Source organism: Phyllostomus discolor, chromosome X (assembly GCF_004126475.2).
Source record: "Phyllostomus discolor isolate MPI-MPIP mPhyDis1 chromosome X, mPhyDis1.pri.v3, whole genome shotgun sequence".
NCBI lineage: Eukaryota > Metazoa > Chordata > Mammalia > Chiroptera > Phyllostomidae > Phyllostomus > Phyllostomus discolor.
The window spans coordinates 1830200-1856233 of NC_050198.1; the positions used below are offsets into that span (position 1 = coordinate 1830200).

The 26034-nt window shown below is 45.2% G+C and overlaps 1 protein-coding gene across 2 annotated transcripts in view; it reads left to right on the plus strand.

The window, feature by feature from the left end:
- The window catches only part of FRMPD4 (FERM and PDZ domain containing 4), a 646734-nt gene that overhangs the window by 223091 nt on the left and 397609 nt on the right, over positions 1-26034 (plus strand). The window lies entirely within an intron of this gene.

Consider the following 26034-nt stretch of genomic DNA (forward strand, 5'->3'; position numbering starts at 1 on the left):
ATGCGGCCCAATGAGAGTCATGCGCACTGAAAAGGTCTTTTCTCTCATGCTGATCTGTAATGAGAACATGATTTCTAACCAGAACCCATTAATCATGTGATTGACAGTAAGTGGTAAAAAAATAATTTTAGGCCCCTGGCTGGTGTAGCTCAGTGGATTGAGCGCGGGCTGCGAACCAAAGTGTGGCAGGTTCGATTCCCAGTCAGGGCACATGCCTGGGTTGCAGGCCACAGCCCCCAGCAACCGCACATTGATGTCTCTCTCTCTCTCTTTCTCCCTCCCTTCCCTCTCTAAAAATAAATACATAAAATCTTCTAAAAAATAATAATTTTAAACAATCAAGTAACTTAAAATTGATTTTCTTGGTGTCTATGATAAGACCAATTAATTTATGAGGCACTTTGGTTGTCACGGAAAAGTTTACTAATGTGCATTTCTGATTTCTAACCATTTTTTCATTGGTTGAATATGCTGTGATAATTTATAATACAAATGTCTGCTGTACTTTTTGAAAATATCTATAGTCATAATCACATTAAGTAAAAACATGGGAATAGATGTGAAATATTATTAAATATCCCCATGAATGGGTAGGTGTACATGCTTACATGTTAAACACATCTAATGTTTGATGATTCCCTAGAGTATTTCAGTACTCTGATTTTTTTTTAAACCCCAAACCCCCAGTAAGAAATTTGTTGTTCACCCTGGCTGGTGTGGCTCAGTGGATTGAGTGCTGGCCTGCAAACTAACGGGTCGCTGGTTCATTTCCCAGTCAGGGCACATGCCTGGGTTGCGGGCCAGGTCCCCAGTAGGGGGCGCACAAGAGCCAACCACACACTTATGTTTCTCTCCCTCTCTTCATCTCTTCCCCTGTCTCTAAAAATAAATAAATAATATCTTTTACATTTTTAAAAAGATTTTATGTATTTATTTTTAGAGAGGGAAGGGAGGGAGAAAGAGAGAGAGAGAGAAACATCCATGTGCGGTTGCTGGGGGCCATGGCCTGCAACCCAGGCATGTGCCCTGACTGGGAATCAAACCTGCGATGCTTTGGTTCACAGCCCACGCTCAATCCACTGAGCTACACCAGCCAGGGCTAAAATTTTTTATAAAAGAAATTTGTTTTCCGTTGTCACTCAGTACACACATATACGACACACATACACATAATTAAGACAGAAGTTTCACAAAATAATATTGACTTGGATACAAACAGGTTCTGTTCTATTTTATTCTTGTCCATTTTTTATCCCTGCCAATGGCAGCCCTCTGAAGCAGTTTCATGACACTTCCCGCCCCAGCCAAATACATTGCAGCCAATGTTAGAAAAACATGAGGGTCATGAATGTGTGATTTCCACTCCCTCCTCCTGGGAACCCTTTCCTCTTCTTGGTACATAGCTTTTCTCCCTCTGGGTACTTCTCCTTCCCCGTGCTAACTTTAATACACCTGTGTGGCTGCTGATCGTCAGCCCTCTGAGGCAGACGGAGCCAAAGAGAAGTCTTGCTCAGAATTTATTTTAAAGTACAGCCAGCAAAGGAAAGCTTCGTTCCTCTCTGGTAACAGCCTTTAAGAATGGAAGCAGCCCTGGCTGGTGGGGCCCAGTGGATTGAGTGACAGCCTGTGAACCAAAGGGCCCCAGGTTCAATCCCCAGTCAGGGCACATGCCTGGGTTGCGGGCCAGGTCCCCAGTAGTGGGTGCATGAGACGCAACCACACATGGATGTTTCTTTCTTTCTCCCTCCCTTCCCCTTTCTAAAAATAAATAAATAAAATCTTAATAAATAAATCAAAATTAAGAAAGAATGGAATCATATGGATGTATCTGGCTTTTGTCATTCAGTAAGTTCACAAGACTTATCTATGTTTTTGTTCACGTGTAGTTCGGCTGTTCTCATTGCTGTATAGTATTTCAGTAGAGGAAGATTTCCAGTGTGTTTATTTATCTGTTCTGCTGTTGCTAGCTGTTTGGTGAGTTTCCTGTGTTAACATTGAACAGAGCCATCCTGATCATTCTTGTGCTTTCTTTTGGTCGTGTAGACCTATTCCTATTGTGTACATTCCTAGGAGCGGAACTACTGGTTCTGTAACTGTCTTTTGTAGCCACTTGGGTTTCTCCTTCTCCTTGTTAGCCTGGAATCTCCTTGGAAACAGAGACTGTCTTACTCACCGTTATCTAACCCTTGTATTTGCACAGAAAGTGCACAGACTTCTTGCACTGCCCCTGCACTGCCCTGCAAATGCCCCTGCGTCGGCCCGTGAACCTTTCAGCTGGAGCAAAACACTGGTGGCCAGGCAGGCTCTGGTGTCCAGCCCATCTGGATTGATTAAGTGAAGGTGAGGTTGCAGCATCGAAATAATGCAAAACGTGTAGTGTCTCGAGAACCAAAATCACTTGTCTTATTCTTGTAAGATGCCCTCCAAGGGATGGTTGGGGGCCTAAGTTCCTTCTGTGTCGGGGATCCATCATCTTTAATTTGCATCTCCGAGGCATCGTGCTTGTCTGTGTGAAGCAGGCCGACTGTGAAAGGAGCACAGAGCAGACCAGAAGGCACAAGGATCACCTCCGCTGTCACCCATCAGTGGAAACTCATTCTGAGGCGGGCCTAAAGACACGAGACGCTGTCGTCTATGGGTTTCATGAATGAGAGGAACTAGTCTGGTGACCAGCTGGCCAGCCGGCGGCACAGTGTCCTCTCTGGAGCTCCCAGAACTTTCCCCTTCACCCTCATCACGGAGCTCCCTACCTGTTCAGTCTGCCATCCAGCTCTGAGGGGTGAGCGAGTCTTGCTCGTAGACATTGTCACAGCTCCTCCAGACAGCTTTACCGGGTCACCCCAGTCTGTCTCTCTGCTCTCTATTCCCATAGAGGAGCTTGGCACTGACACCTTTGTCTTATGCTGGGGAAGATTTCGAAGATAGACACAGCCAGTTCTGCTGTAATGCAACATATGCGGTCTTGAAACTATGGCATGATTTCAAAGTTTCGTTTTAAAAATACCAGGTTGGTGAGGAAAATGGGTGAAGGGCGTTGCACTTAAAATACGAAAAAACGTTGTAAGTGACCCAATAAGGAGAAAGAGAAGAGCCTGGTAAAACTGTTAGCACAGTTGTACACAGGTGCAGCGGTCAGGGTGTATATAAATAGTACAACGTGCCTGCCGCTTTGCCTTGAAAAACCTGAAGGGGGCTTGGGGAAGGGGCCTAGGCAAGGCTGTAGCTTGTATGTTACAGCAAAGGGAGGAGGATGACCTAAAATAAGGGGGGGGGGGGGGGTTCACCCCGGCTGGTGCAGCTCAGTGGATTGAGCACTGGCCTGCGAATTAAAGGGTTGTGGGTTCAATTCCCAGTCAGGGCACGTGCCTGGGATGCGGGCCAGGTCCCCAGCAGGGGACTTGCAAGAGGCAACCGCACACTGATTGATGTTTCTCTCTCTTTCTCCCTGCTTCCACGCTCTAAAAATAAATAAAATAAAATAAGAGGGGTGCTTTCTAACACATGCTGTAAGACTGAGGGAGCTATAAATGTGGAGGGTGTGTGTGTGTATGTGTGTACGTATGTTTTGTGTATTCCTGTGCAGTTTCTGAGTTCACAGTACTTCTAGGTGAAATTTGCATCAGCATACAATAAATTGGCATTGTATTTAAATTGTTGGCTAACGTATCCATCACGTCCAAAGAAATTCACACTGACAAAACAAGTGCCAGAGCCGGGCTGACCACACCAGGATGGTGCAGGTCCCCACAAAGTGGTCTCTATTCATTGCAACCAAGTTCTGATTAGTACGTACCTGCTTATACGTGCATGATTTTGCAGAATGTTTTTGACCACCACTGTTCTTAAACCAGATAGCTTGCTTCTAGGTCATCAAAAATTGATTGTAGTTTGGAAGCTATTGTCGCTAGACTGTTATGCTCATTTCTTTCTGCTTCAGGTGTGTTCCTCTGTATTCTTTTCAGAGGGATGATTTCTTCCCATTGGTAATCAGCACAACTGAAACAATCCTAACTTTAATGCTACCTCTGTGGCTTTTATTCCCTTTGATCTACATGGAGACTTCTCTCATTTTTACTAGCAGTGCTTCAAGATACAATTAGCTTCTTTGAAAGGAAGGCAGAAGGGTGTCACACTCTTTAGAATACCCATGTCCAAAATAAATGATAATTTCTAGTACAAAATAGGTCCGTTCTATATTGCATTATTTTTATTGACCGTGCAATGATTTTCAGGGTCTAGAGTATAATGAAGAGTACCACTAATAGCAGGGCACTTTACGTTGCTAATCACCAGTGAGGTTATTAGAAATGTTAATATTAGTTTTCATAGCAGTATTGCTAACATTGTTACTAATATTAGTATTAATAGTGTTACTTAGCTCTGAAATTTAAAAATTACTCATACTACTTTTTTTAGGATTTTATTTATTTATTTATTTTTACAGAGGGGAAGGGAGGGAGAAGGAGAGGGAGAGAAACATCAATGTGTGGTTGCCTCTCATGTACCCCCTACTGGGGACCTGGCCCACAACCCAGGTATGTGCCCTGACTGGGAATCAAACTGGCGGCCCTTTGGTTCACAGGCTGGACTCAATCCACTGAGCCATACCAGCCAGGGCCTCATACTACTTTTTATTTAGTAGTTATTTTACTACTTCCAACCTAACCTAATCGTTGACTTGCTCCAAACTGTTTCTTCCTCCTCATCTTCCTCCTCCTCCTCCTGCTGTTGCTGTCGCCTCTGCTGCTTCTGCTACCACAACCACCTAAACTGGATGGGAGGTTTTTACTATGTTCCAGAACGTCTCAGCAGCTTCACAAAAACCTAGGCAAGGTAGGATCTATTGTCAGTCCCATCCTGCTGAGGAGGACACTGGGGGTCAGAGAGGACAAGGAACAAGCTGACCCGAGCAAAGCTGGGAGCTGACCTCGGCTCCACAGACCCTACTTGTGAGCACCGTGTGCACTGCAGAAATGACTGCCTGCCGCTTTGCTGTGCCGTCGTCATTTCTTTGCTAGGATCAAGTGGAGCTGCCTTTTAAAACAATACCACTATCTTAGTGCAAAGAGATTTTTCTTTCTTTTTGTAAGATTTTGTTTACTTTTTACTTTTAAAAAAATTTTACTTTAGGCCTTGGCAGGCGTACCTCAGTGGATTGAGCGTGGGCTGCGAACCAAAGCGTCGCAGGTTCGATTCCCAGTCAGGGCACATGCCTGGGTTGCAGGCCACGGCCCCCAGCAACCGCACATGGATGTTTCTCTCTCTCTCTCTTTCTCCCTCCCTTCCCTCTCTAAAAATAAATAAATAAAATCTTAAATTTGTTTTTTACTTTAGAGAGAGGGAAAGGGAGGGAGAGAAACATTAGTGTGTCGTTGTCTCTCATACGGCCCCACCTGGGGACCGGGCCCCCGCAACCCAGGCATGTGCCCTAGCTGAGAATCGAACCGGTGACCCCTCGTTTCTCAGGCAGCACTTAATCCAATGAGCCACACCAGCCAGGGCGAGAATTTCTATATTCTTTGATGTATTTTACATATTTCCAGAACTATAGAATCTAACACTAATGATTTCATTTTCAACAATGTTTGTATTAATGACAGTGGTTTCTCCCCTCTTGTTGAAAGAATGATTTTTATCATTACTCCCAAAGGAAATAGAGCAATTAGGTTTTCCAAAAATTGTGAGTAACCTTCTTTCCAGATAACCATCCCATTAGGTATTCCCGTCTTTCTTTTGAGTCTACACTGCTTTTGTACATTTTGCTTCTGAATTAAATGAATACAATCTACCCAAAAGAACAATAGTGGTCATGCGATGTCAGAGAGTATAAAGAAGTCTACATTGTGGAAATTACAGGTGAGACTAGTGATTTTCCTCCTGAAACAATTGTTGGAGGGCCTGATTATGAATTCCCAGGGGCGTACATCTAATTAACTCTAGCGGTGGGGGGGACAGGTTTCTCATATTAACAATGTTTATCTGGTTGGGAACAATGTAGAACTCAGAATTAATTTTGTGGTGTTGTGTGGTCGATTTGGGGCGCCTCTGTCTCAAGACCAAGAAAATTGGCGGTGGTTTCTAAGAACGAGATAAAGATCCTCGCGGGAACAGACACTGAAGTGAATGTAGTGTGTACTGGAGCAGGTATGGTTTTGCACGGCGTGTGAGGGAGACCAGATTGCCCACTCGGAACGCGATAGTAAATTGAATCTAGACTGTCCTATAAGCAGATTCATTTTTTTTGTGGATGACTTGCTTCCCGTAGATCATTTTCAATGACATTTACACTGAGTGCCATTTTGACTAAGGGCCACGAGTGCCAGGGAAGGGTGCTGTGTGTAACAGTGAATCACGGTGGTGATATTGTGTTTGGGGATTCACTGCCTGCTACAGGCACCCTGACAGCTGATCTAGGAGTCAGCCCCAGGCAAACCAGTGAAGACTGCTTCGCTTCCACCCCTAGCAATGGCCCCTTCCCTGTGACGAACATGGCCTTGTTAGGTCAGGGCGATTCCTTCTTGACCCAACACAGGATCTGCTTATGTCATAAAACAGTAACATTTGATACGCTTCTCTCCCCTCCAATTGTCAATGTTATGATGAGCTGTGGATCTTATCTGGCTACAGCCTTCACCTTTGTGAATGTCTCCACTATTGACATGTCCAGATTCATTGTTTAAGTAAAAAGTTTCCTTCATCTTACTGTGATTTTTTTCAGTGGTAACATCTTTTGATGCCTCCTCCTTCGATCACATCATGAAAGGTAGAGGAAGGAGGGAAGAGAGGGCACAGTTTTTTGTGTGCAGGTAAAAATGAAGTACCTGAGCCCTGGCTGGCATAGCTCAGTGGACTGAGCGCAGGCTGAGAACCAGGGTGTCGCAGGTTCGATTCCCAGTCAGGGTACATGCCTGGGTTGCAGTCCATGACCCCCAGCAACCACACATTGATGTTTCTCTCTCTCTCTCTCTTTCTCCCTCTCTTCCCTCTCTGAAAATAAATAAATAAAATCTTAAAAAAATGAAGTACCTGGTGGTTAGAAAATTGTTTCCAATGATAAATGGAGCCATTAGGTTCTAATTACGGACTCGAAGCTACCAAGTACATGGGTGGCCGGCAAGAGAGATATCCAGGATCTAATATGTGTTGGTGAGATTTCCCCAGGACTTTGGGCAAGATAAACTATTATAATTATTCCTTCTCCTTCTTCGAAGTGGTGTTTCTTCCCTTGTTTCCTACATGTTAACCGTAACACTATTACTATTATTATTTTTGCTTATATGCTCATTATTATTTGATCATTCTTTGTTGTAATGTTCCACAATTGGATTGATTGTTTCCACTGGCATTTAGAAAAAAATTTTATATTCATTGGTTTTAGGGAGAAAGACAGAGAGAGAGAGAGAGAGAGAGAGAGAAATATCAATTTGTTGTCCAATTATTTATACATTCATTGGTTGGTTTTTGTGTGTGCCCTGACTGGGGAATCTAGCCTGCAACCTTGGCACATCGAATCGATGCTCTGACCAACTAAGCTACCCAGCCAGGCCCTAAATTATATATATATATATATGTGTGTGTGTATATATATATATATATATATATACACATAATTTTTTACTTAGGCAAACAAAACACTTGTTCGAAAAACATTATCACTTGTATCATACTCCTATCTCCTAAGCAACCAATAATTGTCGATGGGCACATACAGAAGACAGAGGCCTGCCTTTCATGAATTTTTAGCAGCTTTACAGCACTGAGAATGCAAGGTGGTACTTCAAGGTAATTACAATAATAATGTAACGAATTATCAGGGGTCTCAACGTTTGGCTCCTAAGAGCCATTTTTACAATCTCACGTGCTCTGTTCTCCCTTGCAGAAGTGGTTTTGGGCATAGAGTGTTGCCCTCTGTTGCAGAGAAGCTGATAGGATGGTGGATTCCTAAAGGGAGAGGGAATGAGTATCAAGTGCTACCTACTGAGGTCTGGAAGAACTCCCAGACGTTTAAACACTTCGTAGGCAATTCATGGGTGGCCAATTGTTCCTGTGGCCAATGGAATGGCTTGGAAAATGCTTGTGAAGTGTTTCAAGGTGGGGGCTGGGGCACTCGCTTTTTATGGGAAGCTAAATCCTAATGGACTTTTTAGCTAAAACACTTTTGTCCAACAGCCACTGTGATCAGTGTGTACTGGATCAGCAAAGGTAACTTTATTTAATCTTTTCAAAAATCTTTTAAAGCGAACAAGTGGGTTTCCCGGGAATAAATAGAACCCATGATCTCCGATGAGTGATAATGTTTTCTGAGTAGGTCAGTGGTTCTTGATGTAAGGAGGGAGGGCTATTGTGCCTGAGGGCGACCTTCAGCAGTATCTGCAGGCATCGTTTTTTGTTGGTCACAATGAGAGTATAGCGGGTGCACTTCTAGTATCAAGTGGATAAAGACCAGGGATGCTGTTAAGTGTTCTGTAATGCCTGGGACAGCTCCCTACAGCAAGGAGTGATCTGGCCCAAATACTAGCACTGCTGGTTAAGAAACACTGTTCTAAAGGTTTAGAGGAGGCAGAGCCCTCAGATTCAGATGCCTGGAACCCTGCACAAGTGTGTAGAGCGAAACACACCCACACACCTCCCCCACTCCTTTGTAATTTCACTGAACTGGGATTGTGAAAACTAATCTTGACTAAATGAAACCACTGCTACTTTGGTGTTGTTTTGTTGTCACAAATAGCCTCTCCTGCTAATAGACATTCAAAGCCCAATTGAAAAAAAATATGTTTTAAACCTGAACTGTGGACAGAATGCCATATACATGCAACGTGGATGATATACAACCTTGTTGTGATGCCATCAAAGCAAAGCAGTAAGAGATTAAAATTCAGAAAGCTTTTTATCTTTTAAAAGATTTTATTTATTTATTTTTAGAGAGAAGGGAAAGGAGGGAGAAAGAGAGGGAGAGAAACATCAACAAGTGTGATTGCCTCTCCCACGCCCCCTACTGAGGACCTGGCCTGCAACCCAGGCATGTGCCCTGACTGGGAATGGAACCAGTGACTCTTTGGTTCCCAGGCCTGCACTCAATCCACAGAGCCACACTTGTCAAGGCTCAACTTTCGAAAGATTTTTAAAAGTCATGGAACAGAGTAAAGAGATTTTTTTTTTGAGAATAAGGAAATGTAACTTTTTGAAAGTTATTTTGCAACCTTTTGACAATTTGAGAAGATAAAGACATTGATTCTTTATTACCTTACTTGACTTCAAAGCGTTTCTTTCATCTTCTTTGACAAAGCATATCCCTAATACAACCATTAAATTTGTTATTCATGATGAGCCTCGCATTTTGACTCATGTGGAGATAGCTTTGTATTGCTGCTAGACCGGAACATTACAGGAGAGAGTAACAAAGAGGCTAGATGTGTCAGAAGAAGATTGCTCAATAAGTAGTGATTAGCGAAATCTCTAAGGAAGGGGAGACACTTTGTATGTACAACTCCTCTGAACAGTAAGAAAGGAGGCAGTGGGAAACAAAGATGTTGGGGTTTTCCCTCAGCTTGGCAACAATTGGTATCTGGAAAAAGTTCATCAGCTGCTAAACCTCTTTTTTTATGTGTAGCACTAGGAAGTGTAGACATCATGTTTTAAGGATCCAAGATGGCAGTGGGGGAAGTGGAAGTCGCAGTCACCTCCTCTCAGGACAAAACCAGAAGTACTGTTAAAATATAGAGCAAGGAACTTGAATAACCAACTGAAGACTAGCCAAACAGAAGCCTTATAACTAAGTATGTACAGAGGAAGCCACATGGAGACTGATAGGAAGGGGCGGAGCCTCAAAAAGGGCTAGCCCCGCCCCTTCCTGTGGCGGCTGAGAATTTGGAAAGATATCTCAACTGCAGAGGTTCCCCCTGAGGAGTATGGGGTCTGAATCACATGGCAGGCTCCCCAGCCCGGGACACCAAAGCCAGGAAGAAGGCCCCACACGACCTCTGGCTGTGAAAATTAGCAGAGATTCTGTCATTTGGAGAAAGATAGGAGTCAGCTAGAAACCCAGGCACCCTCTTAAAAGGTCAACGCACAAAATCCCATTTGAGTTCACTCTCCCCGGGCGCCCATGGAAGGAAGACAGGTTGGACAGTTGTATGCCTTCTGGGAGAAGGCTAAAGGGACAGCCACTAGAGATCGCTGTGCTGAGTCCTTCAGTCACACTGCTTCCAGATGCCATCTGTCCGTGGTCCAACACTCCCTTCCATACGACATCAGCCTAAGGAAATGCACTAGCCCCAGGGCCCTGTAGCCCTGCCCTTCCTAGGTCATGCCCTATGGAGGAGTGTGCTGACCACTAGCAACCCGGGCTGGTGGTTCAGACTTTCTTGGAGGGCTTTTAAAGAGGTCTGGGTGGACTCAGGGTGTCAGAGGGGATGAAATTTAGATTAGGAAAACAGAAAGTGGCTTTTGCAAAAAATTTACAAGGGAAAATCTGAGCTAATAGCCCTGGCTGATGTGACTCAGAGGATTGAGTGCCAGGCTGTGAACCAAAGGGTTGCCAGTTCGGTTCCCAGTCAGGTCACATGCCTGGGTTGTGGGCCAGGTCCCCAGTATGCACCCCAGGGGGTGCATGAGAGGCAACCACAGATTGTTTGCTCTCCCTCTTTCTCCCTCCTTTCCCCTCTCTAAAAATAATTAAATAAATCTTTTTAAAAATCTAAGGTAACATTTGTAAGTTTTGATACCCATTATGCTTTTTATTCTGTCCTTCCACTCACAGAGAAGTTTTTGGCGCTCTGTTACAGCAAAGATATATATCTGTATATTTATATAAATATATGTATACTTATAGAAGTTACATATTTATGTATGTATACACACATAGCTGGAACACTAGAAGGTGGCATGAAGGAATAAATTGCAAATCAAGGGGCTAAAAAAATAAAAGGCAACATGATTCTTAGATAGATTTATTTGGTGCTATTTTGTTTCATTTTCACAAGAGACACTGAGATCACAGAGAACGTTAACCCTCCAAATCTCTCTTCCCCACCAATGTGCTTTCCCCAAATTGGAAGTTTAAATGCAATTAGTCACGGAACTGTGATCATTGTTTGTATTTCCAAACTCCAAGTAAAGAATTGATAACTACCTGTCCTAGCTAAAACTTCAGAAGTAACTCTTGCCTTCATTATTCTTTTAAAATATTCAAATGATCTGCCTTTCCAACTGGCCTGCAACCAGGTTAATGGACTGAATGTCTTCTTTTTGAATATTTTATTTATTTATTTTTACAGAGAGGGGAAGGGAGGGAGAGAACCATCAATGTATGGTTGCCTCTCGTGCACCCCCTGCTGGGGACCCACCCACAATCCAGGCATGTGCGGGACTGGGAATCGAACCGCGATACTTGGGTCCGAAGGCCGTCACTCAGTCTACTGAGCCACACCAGCCAGGGCTATTGTTTCTTTAAGAACACCTAATTGTACTTATATGTGTTTTATACATATGTGAATATATGTACTTATATTCAGGACTGGGCTGAATATCTTTGCCATCCATCTGCTACCATACAAATAGAAATCCTACATTTAGCTTTAAGGGAGTGTCACAGATTTATCCCCACCCCATCCCCGATTGTTTTGTCATCCCGTCTCCTAGCAACTGGTTACCCGGCGAGAGCGTTCCAAATCTAGAACGCAGCAGTTGGTCCCTGGCTTCATTCAGTCTTCAAGCTGCTCGGAGGGAGGCGGAAGCCGGAGTTCCCGCTCCAGACCGGGTCGGCCTGTGTGGGTGGTGAGCCGGTTTTCTCCATCGCTGGGTTTCTCCATCGCGGCAGAAGACGTTCCTGATGAACTTTCTCTATGGCTAACGCGGACAATGTCCTTGATGGGCAGGGCCCTTCACTCCTAGACGCAGCTGCCGATGACGACGGAAACCAGCAGCCCGGCTCCGCCGTGCCCCCGCAGAGCGCGAATTCCGCATGCAAGTATGATGTGCTGTCCTGGGGTCAACCTCGCGCTCCGCTGAGACGTCCCTTCAGTTTCCGGAACCATCTGACCACGGAGGAAGCGGAGTCTACCACGAAGACAACACCTGACGATCCTATGGACAGTTCGAGAGCTCCAAACTCCTCGGATGGGCCCGTACTTGCCGTTGCCGAAGACTCCCTAGCAACGGCGGAAGACTCCCTAGCAACGGCTGAAGTAAAGACCTTTGAGGGACTTGGGGGCTGGATGGGAATGGGACACAGTTCCACCAATGTGCCCCAAGAATTTCCTGGCGGCCCTTCCTCACTGATAGTAGGGGGGATAAGGTTCACCGGTGGGGATACTCGGATCGGTGGCAATAACGCCAGGCCTTACGTGCCTCTGCCACCGGGCCCAGGGTTCTTCGTACCCAGAGGTCCGCCAATCAGAGCTCCTCCATATCATCCCCCTTATGGATCGGGAATGATGGTGCAGCAGCCTCTCGAATGGAGAATGGCCTATAATGAAGGGCGGGCTTATGTTCCTCTCCCAGTGGGAGGCCCCAGGTACCCCATGGAGAACCGCCCAAGGCCTATCACCTTTCCTCCTTGCGTTGGCCGCTTCTCTCCAACCCCTGAGGTTCCTGGACTTCCACGTCCAGCCGTGGTTCCCACTAGGCCTCCGGGTTTGGCTCCTCCGCGTATGATCCGTCCTCCAGCGCCCTCCCGTGACACCGGGTTCCCTTCCTGGTGTAAGAAGAGGATGGAGGAAATAAAGAAGTGAGGCAGAACGGTGAAATGTATTCCTTTGTGTGTTTCTTTTTGAACCCCCCTACACGCCCACACTCTGGTTAGCACTGAAGTGCTTTACATACGGGGGCCTTCGGGAAGGATTCTAAATGTAGGAGGGAAAAAAAATTGTTTTAGCTCTTTGACAGGAGGTTTGCAAATTGGCCTGTAGGCCACCCGTACCCGCAGCCACACCCATTCATTTGCATATTGTCTACGGAGGCCTTTCTGCTACATTGGCAGAGAGTAGTTGCTACAGCCATTGTACGGCATACAAAGTCTAAACTATTTATTTACTGTCTGGTCTTTTACAGGAAAAGTTTCTTAAACCCTTATAGTTTGATACTTTTTGAGGTAACTTTTAAACTTTGACATGGATTTTTATTTCATAATACTTTTGTGCATGTAAAAAGGTGGAATATAGCCCTGGCTGGTGTGACTGAGTGGATTGAGTGCCAGCCTACACATTAAAGTGTTGCAGGTTCAATTCCCAGTCAGGACACATGCCTGGGTTGCAGGACAGGTCCCTGGCTGGGGGCTCGTGGTTGTGGAGGGAGGGGTCTGACTCGGTAGGTCTGGGGTTGGAGCTGGGAATTTGTCCTATCTAACAAGTTTCCAGGAAACACTGGTGCCACTATTTCAAGGACCACACTTTGAGAACCAAGAACAGGAAGTGAAGAACAAGGAGTTGGAAAGAGACGTCCCCTGGCTGGTGTGGCTCAGTGGATTGAGTGCAGGCCTGCAAACCAAGGGGTCGCTGGTTCGATTCCCAGTGGGGGCACATGCCTGGGTTGCAGGCCGGGTCGCCAGTAACAGGCTCGGGAGAGGCAACCACTCATTGATGTTTCTCTCCCTCTCTTTCTCCCTCCCTTCCCCTCTGCAAAAATAAATAAATAAAATCTTAATTAAAAAAACGTAAATCCAAGATCTGAAGGTGAGGGAAAGAGACCCACCGTGGCTGGATTTGAAAGGTCTGTGAGCCAGGGAATACAGATAACCTCTAGAGGCTGAATCTTAGAAGTTGTGGCCAAAGACCAGCCAAATCCATCCTAGATCAGAAACCTTTCCTTAAGGCAAGCATTATCTACCAAGGTGCAACACTGCCTACAACCACTTCCTCAGTTGCCAGTCCTTCAGTTTTACCATTGCAAACCTCTCCTTTGCTGATGACAGTCTCTGCTTTATATTTGCATCACTAAATGGTCCATCCAAGCAGCTCTTGCCAAATGAAGTAATCCTCTGTCCAAAAACGCATGTGTACTTTCCACCCAGGAGAACCTCGAACTGCTGCAGCTCCTGCTTACAAAGCTACAAAATCCACGCTTTGGGCTGAGCTGAGGCTCAAGGTCTCCATGACTTTTTCTTTGATCTGAAGTTTCTGGGAGTGGGAAGCTTTTCTGTAAGGAGGAAGCCTTAAGTGACTTCTGCTTAAAATAGCTATGGTTGTGTGAGGCAGGTAATTGGAAGATATTAACAGATTCTGCACCAGAGTGTAGTAGTAAATTAAATCCGGGCTGTTCTCCAGCAGATATATTTGGAGGAAGGCATCGCCTCCTCGCAGCCAACCACAGCAGGGTGCGGCGCTGAGAAGGAGGCCACAGGTGTGCGGATCCATCTTGTTCCAGGGATCTCCAGCGTTTCCCTCTGGCTGTATGTCACTGTGGCCAGAAAGAAAAATGGCTTTAACGCTCAAATTCAAGGAGAGCCGGTGGGAGAGAAGGGCATCTGAACTGTGAGCAGAGTCTTGGGAAACAGCGGTGTATCGGGAAATGCCCCATTTCTCTTTGTTGCTCAATCCCATTCCACCTGGCTTAGCCCCCACCTGCTCAACAGGCAGATTATGTGGGGAGGGGATCCCTGCTCTTACATTTAGGCTCAAGTAGGGATTAATCAGGCCAAGGCCATTAAAGTGGGGCCTCTGCTCTCCGTTTCAACTTGGCTGCAGGTGTGATGCTCAGGGCCCAAGATGGCATTTGAAGATGGGCACCTTTGCTGATGGCCCGCTCTCTCTCTCTCTCTCCTGATAAACTTGGCCTCTACACCGCCTCTGCAGCGCAGCGGGCCACAGATCTTGGTGGCCTTTCTCTAAGCCTCTGGCCAGATGGTCCCAGAAGACACCTGCTGCCCCCGCTGAGGCACAGGCTGGGACTGACACTATGCCTCCCAATCTCCAGGTGGAAGGCACTGGTCAGCTGGCCCAGGTTGGGAGACTGGGCCTCTTCCTGGCTCCAGGTCACTTCCCTTCTCCCTCCACCTTCAGAGTCTTCTCCAGACTGGGGGTCGGCCAGCCTTTCTGTAAACGGTCAGCTTTGCAGGCTGTACAACCTCTGTTGCAGCCGCTGCACTCCGCCCTTGTCACGTGAAAGTAGCCGAAGACGGTTTGTAAACAAATGAGTTGGACTCTGTTCCCATGAAACTTTTTTATGGAAACTGCAATTTGAATTGCATATAACTTTCACGTGTCCAGAACATGATTCTTTTCTTTTTTTGCAACCATTCGAAAGTGTAATAACCATTCTCCTGCATGGTACCAAAGCGGGTGGTGAGCCCGACTGGACCAGCAGACTGCGGTTTTCTGACCCCTGCTTTAGAAACCCAACGCTCTTTGAGTCTCCCCGGGGGCAGGGCATGCCCAGATGGCCAGAAGGAGATATGAACAATTTGTCAGGTTTCTTTTTCTTTTAAAAACATAAGTTCAAGCCCTGGCTGGCGTAGCTCAGTGGATGGAGCGTGGGCTGCGAACCAAAGCATCACAGGTTCGATTCCCAGTCAGGGCATATGCCTGGGTTGCAGGCCACAGCCCCCAGCAACCGCACATTGATGTTTCTCTCTCTCTCTCTCTCTCTCTCTCTCTCTTTCTCCCTCCCTTTCCTTTCTAAAAATAAGTAAATAAAATCTTTAAAAAAACATAAGTTCAAATTACTCTTTGCTGGCCAGCCCTGGCCTACTGTCAAAATCAGCTTCTCCTTCCTCTGGGGCCCCTTGGTGCTCCCGTAGCCCATCACTTCTGATGGTGTTTCTGGGAGGCAGTGGTATTCCATCCTTGGTGGTGGGTCTCAGAAACACCTGGAGAGTCAGACAGAGCACGGAGGCCCCTGGAGAGGCCTGAGCCTTTGCATTGTCACCAAGTTCTGCAAGTCATTCCAACACCCACTCGATTTTAAGAAAGACTCGCGTCAATATGTGGTTTGCGATATGCCATTGTATCCTTTAACCAGCAATTCGCTCCCAGTTATTTTTTAAAAAAGATTTTACTGGCCTGGCTGGCGTAGCTCAGTGGCTAAAAATAAATAAATAAATTCTTTAAAAAAAGATTTTATTTATTGATGTTGAGATAGAGAGGAAGGGAGGGAGAAAGAGAGGGAGACAAACATCAATGTGTGGTTTCCTCTTGACCGCCGCCTCCTGGGGACCTGGCCCTCAACCCAGGCATGTGCCCTGACTGGGAATCCAACTGGTGACCCTTCGGAGATCTTTTATTTCTAATCCAGTATCATTCCAGACATGTAGTAGAGACTCACTAAAAGATGGTGATAGGAGTGAATGAATGAATACACCCAGAAAATGAATGATACATGATGAGGCATGGGCAGGCCATGAAGGGCGTGGGGAAATGGAGACATCTAGTATTTAGGTCTCGTCGTTCCCCCACTTTTGTTGCTAGCAGTTATTTCTTTTGACTTATGTTGCCTCTTCTCTGTCTCAAGAACTAAGCAGTACATGTGTTAGTTCATACTGAATGCCCTGGACTGGTTTTTCTTAAAATGTGGTTTCTGGACCAGTTTTATCAGCCTCACCTGTTAGAAATGCAACTTCTGTAGCTCTAGCACAGATCTACTGAGTCAGGAAGCCAGCCAATGTTTTAAACCTTCCTCCAAGTGATTCTGATGAGCCTTCACGTTTAAAGACCGCCGTGTCTACACCACTGGTTCTCAAAGTTGGCTACACATTGAAACCAACTAGGGAGCATTAAAAAATACTGATGCCTGAAACCCCACCCCCTACTCTAGCGATGTGCTGATTTGGGCTTGGAAATGGAAAAAAGGTGGGAGCGAAGGTGGGAGAGGGGGAGAGAAGGAAGGAAGGAAGGCAGGAAGAAAGGAAGGAAGGCAGGAAGGAAGGAAGGAAGGAAGGAAGGAAGGAAGAAGGGAGAGATCACATACTCATAACTTTTATTACAGTATATTTTTCTAATTGTTCTATTTTATTATCAGTTAAGTTGGTTACTCTCTTACTACGGTTCATTTGTAAATCAAGCTTTATCCCAGAAATGTATGGGATAGGAAAAACCAGAGTGTACAAGTATATAGGGTTCATTACTATCCATGGTTTCAGGCACCCCCTAGGGATCTTGGAACACATACTTTTCTGATAAGAGAGGCCACTGTGTAATTACAATCAAATGTAGTTTACATTTAATAATTTAAATCATAGTTTCAGGTCATAAAATATATTTGAGACGAGCTAATTGCTCTGCACTATACAAATGTGTTTCAAGACAGTGAGTGATGTATCTGTTTTAAAATCAGTTGGAAATATTCTAAACATTTAACTAATATAGCTAAACGCAAGCAACTTGGGAATTTGTTGTATTTTGAAAATTAGAAACAATTGGGATATATAATTTGACTAAAAGGGCACAGAAAATATAAAGACATGTGGCATTTTGAAAACTTTGGTACTAGGGAAAAAGATAAAGCATAGATGATTTACTGTTATGTGCCTGCCACGGTCCCGTTCGAAAATGTATTTCACAGATTCCCAGGAAGAAAAATGGCTTCATAAGAGCAACAAATATAAAATTGATTTAACAAAATGAATAATTTATTCTACTGTGACATTTGGTCTTCTATGGATGAATAAAAATATCAAGGCATTATAAGTGGGTTATTCTTCATACACTTAGATACCATCAGCAGTAATAAAAAGATGCTGTTAATTAGTGTCCATTAAGTACAAATAAATCTGGAAACGTCACCTACTGGATTCTAGGTGATCAGGAGGAACTGAATCTCAAACCAGTTATTCGCTCCAAAGTATTCACGGAGAATTGCGGGAGGGAAAGCAAGCAGATGTGGTTTGCGTAAAACGAGGTTGACCAAGAGATGATGAGTACTGAAGCAGAGTGATAGTCGCACGAAGACTCATTAAGTTACTCTCTACCTTAATGTATGTTTGAAATTTTCCATAATTAAGGTTTAAAATATCCATTACAGTGTCACTGCTTTTACCTGGTGTGCTGGACAGAGTGGAAAATATCCAAAAAATGCAAGAGGTAGTCCTGGGTCTCAGGATGCAAGGAAAAAGACGCATTCTAAGTCACTTACCTGGCAGTCTGTATTTATATATACATTTTGCACATGAATGAAGATGACCCCTATGTATCCAAACTTTGTAAAGCAATTTCAGCAGGCTTCTCTCCAAAATGTTATCTCCTACCCTGTGTCCTTAAACTTAGTGTAATGAAGTGTGCTTCTTGGTAGAATAGAAGAGCCTCTTACTGGCCGTTGAGATATTTGGGGTGACTTAGGTGAGGACTTGGAGAAGAGACATCAAGTAGCTGTACTTCTACCAGTTCTCCTGTCTGCTCTTTGTTCATCCCCCTGCTCTTTTTTTTTTAAAGATTTTATTTATTTATTTTTAGAGAGGGAAGGGAGGAAGAAGGAGAGAGAGAGAGAAACATCAATGTGTGGTTGCTGGGGCCCGTGGCCTGCAACCCAGGTATGTGGACTGACTGGGAATCGAACCTGTGGCACTTTGGTTCGCAGCCCGCGCTCCATCCACTGAGCTACGCCAGCCAGGGATCGCCCTGCTCTTGGTTTCATTCATCCCCCGTCTCTTTCTGAGCTGTCTCTTTGGTTCCCGCTCAGTTTGCCTACTGCCAGTGATTAAACAACAATTAATTGATTTAGGCTTTCTTGTCCAGCCTTCAGATCATTACCACTGTCATTTGCATAATATGATCACTAGATTTGTTATAAATGTGTATTAAATGAATACATTTCTGAGTTGTGGTTGGGTGGCTCTTGCCTTGCTGTCCCCCTCCCCCACCCCCTACACCATTATTTTTGTGTGTCTGTGTTACTAGATAGCTGAGATCTCTAGATGCATGATTCATTTCTTTGGCATTTGACAAATAGCTGTTAAGCATATACTATGTGCCAAGTAATAGTCTAGGAGCTGAGGATACATGGCATAAAACATAAATAGAGCCCTGACTGGTGTGGCTTAGTGGATTGGGTACCGGCCTTCTAATCAAAGGGTCACTGGTTCGATTCCCAGTCAGGGCACATGCCTGGGTTGTGGGCTGGGTCCCCAGTGGGGGGTGCATGAGTGGCAACTGCACATGAATGTCCCTCTCCCTCTCTTTCTCCTTCCGTTGCCCTCTCTAAAACATAAATAAATAAAATCTTTTAAAAAACATAAATACAGCACATGCCCTCGGAGTGGGGACAAGGTACAAGAGTTTGTCATACTGTGTGCTGGATGGAGAAACGTTTGCGAGGGCGCCTCAGCAGGCTGGGTGTGGGGAGTCGAGGAAAGGTGTAGAAACCTGAAGGGGATACAGGCGCATATAACTGTAGGCTTGTAAAGGTCGATGTGCTTTGAGACGTGCAAGTGGAGAGAGGCATCCTAGAGAGAGTTGAAATTTCTGTCTATTGTTTCATGACAAACCACCCTACAGCTTAATGGCTGAACGTAACAATATATTATTTCTCACAACTCACTGGGTTTTCTGGAGAGCTCTACTGCTGGTTTTGCTTGAGCTCACTCATTCATCCAGGTTGGCAGGTCCGAGAGAGCCTCACACGCTGGTTTGGCAGCGGCTGTTGGCTATTGACTGAGCCCCCTCGGTTCTTCTCCACGGGGTCACTGATCCTGTAGGACCCTAGGTTGCTTGGCTTCCTTCCTTTCGTAGTCTCTGGGCAGCATTCCAAGGCTGCGGAAGCAGAAGCAGCAAGGCCTCTCAGGGTGTCATTTCAGCTACAATCTTCGGACCACGCCACTTACAAGACCAGCTCAGGTCTGAGGGATTGGGGAATAGCATACTCCTCTGAAAGGGAGGGGCTGCGTAGGCATCCTGCAAAGGGTCTTGGCACACAGGGTGAGAAGAAACCAGGGCCATAGTACGTAATCTGCCACAGTTGCATAGATGGCCTTGGATTTCAAGAGACTAACTTGGATGGAAGATAGAGATTGCAAAATTAGCAGTATATAGATTAGAGGCTTCTAAGTTTTGGCTGCTCATCAGTTTCCCTCCGGGTCACAGGGGCGGTTTTCAATACACTCCACAGGCAGTAATGATTGTTTTTCTGCATGAAAGAGAGGCCCTAAAACACTGTGTAAGCCCACCTCAGGGCTTTGTTGAGAAACGAAACTTCCTGGACACCCAGAAGTGAAGACCCCCACCCTTATTCCCTACAGTGATTCCATGGAAACTGGGTGAACAAATGGATTTTCATCCTAGTCCTAACCACCAAGTGCAGTGCCCACACAGGGATTTATTGTGTTCAATGCATAATTTGTAATAACATTAGAACTTAATGCACTCCCACATGGTTGGTGTAGTGTCCTAGTTCACATGCCATCTTGCTAACCTAGCCTTTTGGCTACTTGTATGTTTGTTTCTGTCCCAGAATCCTTTCACACATGAGCTGGGTTCAAAGCCCTCATCAGGGACAAGAGAGACTTCAGCCTGCCCGTCTTCTGTTGCTATTGGATACCAGAGAACTGAAAGAATGCTCTTGAGGTTCTTAGAGCAGAACCCTGGAAAAGCCTTGGAGAAGAGAATGTTGCTTAGTGACAATGGAACTTTTCAGTGTCTTAGTGTTCTTAACTCTCTAATGCTGTCCTTCCCAACACAGTAGCCACTAGCCACACGTGTGTATTTACAGTTACTGTGAAGTCATTGGTTACACAAAATTAAAAGGGGAGTTCCTCTGTTGAGCAAGTTATATTGCAGATGCCCAATAGCTACATGTGACCCGTGGCTACCGTCATGGGTCATTCAGCTATAGAACATCTCTGTCAGCATGGAAAGTTCTACTGGACACCACCACTGACAGTTTTTGTCCTATTAAGAATAAAATTGCCATCCTGGCTGGTGTGGCTCAGTAGATTGAGCACTGACTTGCGAATCAGAAGGTCGCCAGTTTAAATCCTGGTCAGGGTACATGCCTGGGTTGCAGGCTGGGTCCCTGATTGGGGGCATATCACACAGATGTTTCTCTCACACATGGAAGTTTCTCTCCCTTTCTCCCTCCCTCTCCGTCTCTCTAAAAATAAATAAATAAAATCTTTTTGAGACAGAATAAAATTGGTAATGCTGCCATTAGATCCACTTGATGTGGATTAAAATTAAGGGCGAAGGGGCCCTGGCTGGTGTGGCTCAATAGATTGAGTCCCAGCCTGTGAACCAAAGGACCGCTGGTTCGATTCCCAGTCAGGGCACATGCCTGGGTTGTGGGCCAAGGTCCCCAGTAGTGAGGGCTCAAGAAACAACCACACACCGATGTTTCCTTCCCTCCCTCCTGTTCTCCCTTCCTTCCCATCTCTCTAAAAATAAATAAATACAATCTTTTTAAAAAATTAAGGATGGAGGGCACTTTCCTATATGATCTAGAGTACACATTGCATTTAAAATAGATTCTAGGAGTAAAGTATGTATAGGGGAATACAGTCCAGTCGTATTTGAGACTGGGAGTTAAAAGTCCAGATGTAGGTCACATATTGATAGAATTAAAGAATATTTAACATGCTGACATGAAAGGCCCAAAATCACATAATACCATCTAACAAGCATACATATGAATGCTTATCTTGGTTAAAATCGGGGGTTCACACACTTTCTATAAAGAGCCAGATAATATTTTTGACTTTGCATGCCAGCCAGCTTCTATTATAACTGCCCAACTCCAACACTGTAGCATGAAAGCAGCCATAGACAGTATTTCAAAAGTCGTATGTGGCCGTGTTCCAATAAATCTTTATTTACAGAGAAACGGTGGTAGGCTGGATTTGGTGTGCTGGCTGCGGTGTGTCCACTCCTGCACCTGGTCAGTTGTCCAAGTGCAAAATGAGGAGGGCCGGCCGGCCCGCTGTTCACCGGATGCTGTCCTGTGGGGTCTTTAGTTGGCTGGGGGCTTGGCTTAGACATTTGGATAGATATTCTGCATTGGAAGTCAGGCAAGGAAGAATTCCATTGTAGTTCATAGGAAGAATTGGCATTCCATCCGGATGCTGACAATCTAGGTATTGCATGGGATGCTCCAGGCTTTGGAAACTAGGGAAAAGGAGAATGGAATAATGCCCCAGGGTCTGACTTCATAATGGTGCCTTATGGGAGGGTGTGAGTTTAGCTCCTTGTAAGTGTTTGAAATCCTGGCAGGTAAGCAGGAAATGTGATTTATCTGAATAATTCTAGAGATTTTTCAATAGGCTTAATAGGCACAAGCTTATCAAAGGAAAACTTGAGAATATTATAATTGTTTCAAAATGGGCTACTTTACAAAGTATACCGTTTCCACAAATGAATGGCTTTTGAAAAAGGAGGGGTAATTACCTAGGAGTTGGTTGACAAATGTGTTGTAGAAGTGGGTGTAAGGTTGGAAAAATAATGATCCATTTTGTAGTTAGAGTACTAGATGAGAGCAAAGTTGTGTAACCGGAAAAGACACCGGTGTTCGGGCTGCCTGTCACTACCAGATCCAATAAGCAATGACAGCGATTGAATCTTTTATAGGCGCTTTATTCAGATGGCCAGCGATCCGAGAAGATGGCGGGTTCATATCCTAACAGACCATCTTCCTCTTTCTTTCCTGGCCAGATCTTTTATAAGGGGGTTGGGGGAGGGCAAACAAGGTGTCAGCGAAAGCCTTTGAAATTCAACAGTTGTCTCCCAGGGGGAGGGGTAGTCGCTTGCTTCTTCCTGGTACAGTCGTCTCCAAACAAGGTAATCTCCAGCCAGTGCCCCAGGAGGTCAACTGCTGAATCCCAGGCACCAGGATGGGCCTTATCTGTAGTTACTGAAACAAAAACTTAACATACACATGACTTGCTAGATTGATGACTGTTTACCTTAAGCTAAATTTTCCCAAGTCTTAAACCCCTATCAGTTTCATGTACAGATCTCAGCCCAAACTAGCTTACACAAGAACGAGCATCTGTCGGCTCCATCCCTAAAAGGTCTCAGGATAGGTCTGATTTCAGACATGGCTGGATGCAGAGGCCTTACCAAAGTCTTAGGTGAGGCCGACGAAATAACGGTGGGGCGTAGTGCAAAAGGAAAATGCAGGGTTTCTTAGTCTGAAACTGCTAAAGCTTTCGAAATGGTGATAGAGAGCGTAGAATTAAAAGCTGGCGCTTTTCCGAGTGCAGTCCCTACGAAACCGCAGGCTGTATGCCCATGAAGCCAGGCCTGTCTTCAGGTTATTGTCTATCTCTGCTGGTCAGCTCTATTTTTCTCCGGGGCAGTTATATTTTCTGGAAGCATTTTTTTTTTTGTTGGCAGCTCTAGGCTGGTATTTTTATAGCTGCAGAAGACTGTGCCTCTGCCCTGTTGACACCGGCAAATCAGACCAGAACATTTCCAAACATGTTTTCTCATCTGAATGGAAATACATGGGGGCACTCCCTTCGGCCAGGCCTGAGCGATATGTCTACTCAAACCATAAGGACCAAGAGGGAAAGATATAGTTGCAAAATGCAGAACAGTGTGGAGCTACCTTAAGGAGGGAGGAATGAAGCCCTGGCTGCTGTAGTTCAGTGGATTGAGCGCAGGCCGGCGATCCAAAGGGTCCAGGTTCGATTCCCAGTCAGGGCACATGCCTGAGTTGTGGGTCAGGTCCCCAGCATGGGGCACACGGGAAGCAACCGCACATGGATATTTCTCTCCCTCTCTTTTCCCCCTCCCTTCCCCTCTCTCTAAAAAAAAATAAGTAAAATCTTTTTTATTACATAAATGAACCCATTTATTATTGGCTAGCAATGTTTCAAATGGTGGAGCCTCTACTGGTTTTTCAATTCCTTCAAATCTTAAAAAACAAAACAAAACATGTAAGAATAAATACACAATTAAAAAAAAGCGGCTGCTTCTCCAGCTCCCTAGACACCAGCTGAGATTCACATGGTACCTTTTCCTGGGTCAGTCAACTTGGGCGCTAGAGGAAAAAATGAGATGGGAATGCCTTGACTTCCTTTTACTATGAACAAATTATCGATTAGTAGTGTGTTTGGCTAAGCATGCATTGGGACACGTTTCCATTGGTTGACATCCACCCAGCACCAGTCCTTACCTACCACGCCTCGTCCTCCACAGATCTGTGGGGCATACATTCACATCCACTAGAAGAAAGTCCAAGGTGATGGTCCTTCTGCCTCTGTTGCCTTTTCCTTTTCTTCTTTCTTCATTTCCTTTTTTTTTCTTAAACACTCGACTCCCGTGAGCTGTCAGGAGCTGGCTCCAGCCATGGCTGCCCCCCGGTCACTCTCTGTGGCCGCATAGCCTGACTCCATTTGTCTGCCAGGATAACCCCCTCTCCGGCTTCCTGCCCACTACATAGCCCATCTGGCCAGGCCCCAACTCCAAAGAGAGGAAGCAAGATGGGCGACTGATCACAGGAGGATTTGGCAGACGATGAGGATATTTTAGAGTGATCCCCCGTCCCTGTGGGGAAGAAAGCTCCAATTTGGGGGTCTTCAGTTGGTGGAGTTGTGGAAGCAGCAGTGTTCAATTTAAATGCTGTTTAAGCCCAGCTCTGGGGTACTGCCGCTGTGGGTGAGTCCCAGCCCTGCCTGTCATTTTTTTTTTTTTTGCTTCTTTTGTTCCTGTCTCAAACAAAGGTCTGCCCTGCAACAAAGAAGTCCCGGGGCTTTTGGAAAAAGAAGAGCTATTTCATCTTCCACCTAAAGACTGAAATCTGATCAAATCGTTGCATCAAATAATTTTCTCCTCCAATATCTGGACATTTCCAGTCTACGGGATCGTGCTTAACTTTGACTGGGTTGAACACTTTTAATATAAGTAGTCGAGTCTAAGGGCTTGATCCCCTCCTGCTGTGTTCCCCTCCTGCTATGATCGAGACGTAGCTCAAACATGTCTTCCCACCGATGGGCTCACAGTTCGTGGCTTTTTGAGATGGTCTGGTGTTTTCCAGAATATAAATAGAAGCATCGGAAATACTCTTGGAGCTTTCTAAATTGACTTCCCTGAACTGAGTTGGAAATTAAAGTTGGGCCGAGGTGCCTGTCTTTGGCTCATTAAGTCTTGCCGTGTTTCGTCTGAAATGGCACGTCTCCTGAGACACATCAAGAAAAATATCCTCTTTAAATTCCCTGAAAATCAGAAGGGCAAAACTTTCCAATACTTTAAAATGATTCTTTACCAGGACTGCCTGTTGCAAATGGAGCATGTCCTCTGGTAGATAAAGGAAGTCGTTGAAAAGAAATGGAAGATACGAAATATATTTATGTTTGTATTCACTTCCGAAGTAGTCAGTGGCATAGCTGAATTATTCAAAAGTCCCAATCTACTTTCCCGTCTTTGCTATCAGAACTACCCTGATTTAAAACTTACCACAGCTTTGGGGAACAAGGAATAGAAACCCTGAACATAAATGAAGGCACATTTGGACGGAGCCTTTGGAGAAATATCTGCTGCCTAGCACCCAGCTTCCTGGGAACCCCTGGACAGGCCCACATTGCGTGGTAGACAATCGCTGATCTTGTTTTCAAAGTTCAAGTCATTGCCTCCAGTGGCCTGTGCATACTGAAAGGAATAGTCACCCCCACGAAATCTGATACAAATTGCAATGAAAGCGACCACCCATAGCTATAACATATTACAGCAAGTTTTCTGCCAGTGCATGTCCCTTCCACGAGCCGGAACATGCACCGGCGTTGCACATTTACCCCAGTAAGCACTCACGGCAAATCGAAGGTCCACGCTACGTAAGAACATTTCAAGGTGAAACAGGCGAGGCAACAGGCATCTCCTCAGCTCCTACTTAATATGGTTCATTCATGTCTTAGATAAAGGGTGTGTATATTCCTAATGGGAGGGGTTATGGATCACGGCTGAGCGAAGGACTCCTGTGTGGCAATTTTATAGCGTAGTGGTGCCCAGGCCTCACGCCACACCCGCCACACCAGAATTTAGGGCTGGTTGTCTGTCCTGAGACAAGGTTAATGCCCTACAGCTCAATCTCATGAAGAATTACGAGAGGCAAATGAAACCGGGAACCTTGTCTTCCACCAGCAGATTTAACGTCAGAGGACTCTTCCAATCGTTATTCTACACC